This window comes from Penaeus monodon, chromosome 20, assembly GCF_015228065.2.
Source record: "Penaeus monodon isolate SGIC_2016 chromosome 20, NSTDA_Pmon_1, whole genome shotgun sequence".
NCBI classification, from domain to species: Eukaryota; Metazoa; Arthropoda; class Malacostraca; order Decapoda; family Penaeidae; genus Penaeus; species Penaeus monodon.
The window spans coordinates 40,122,290-40,122,600 of NC_051405.1; the positions used below are offsets into that span (position 1 = coordinate 40,122,290).

At 31.5% G+C, this 311-nt stretch overlaps 1 protein-coding gene across 2 annotated transcripts in view; it reads right to left on the reverse strand.

Moving 5' to 3' along the window:
* LOC119585814 (uncharacterized protein YMR196W-like) overlaps nt 1-311 on the reverse strand; it is a 26,189-nt gene that overhangs the window by 11,442 nt on the left and 14,436 nt on the right. The window lies entirely within an intron of this gene.

Sequence of the window (311 nt, forward strand, 5' to 3'; positions counted from 1 at the left end):
ATAGTTTTGGCCTTTATTCTTTCACGGAAATATATGTAATGAGTAAAGAAAAAATGCGCTAAATCTAAAAGTGTTTTGTACCATCCTAAGATAATTCTGTATTCATAAAAAATGATCTAATGCGTAAATCTTTAAGACAGTATCAACGTAATTATGAAATAATGGGATAAAATTAACATGTCCGACAACACAGTTCGATGTTCCTCTTCGTAAACACGATGCAAAATCCATATTCACAAAAAAATATATATATAGCTCCAAGGCGTTTTAACAAAGCTGTACGCTTTGTGTATAGCGTTGTTTTCACCCAC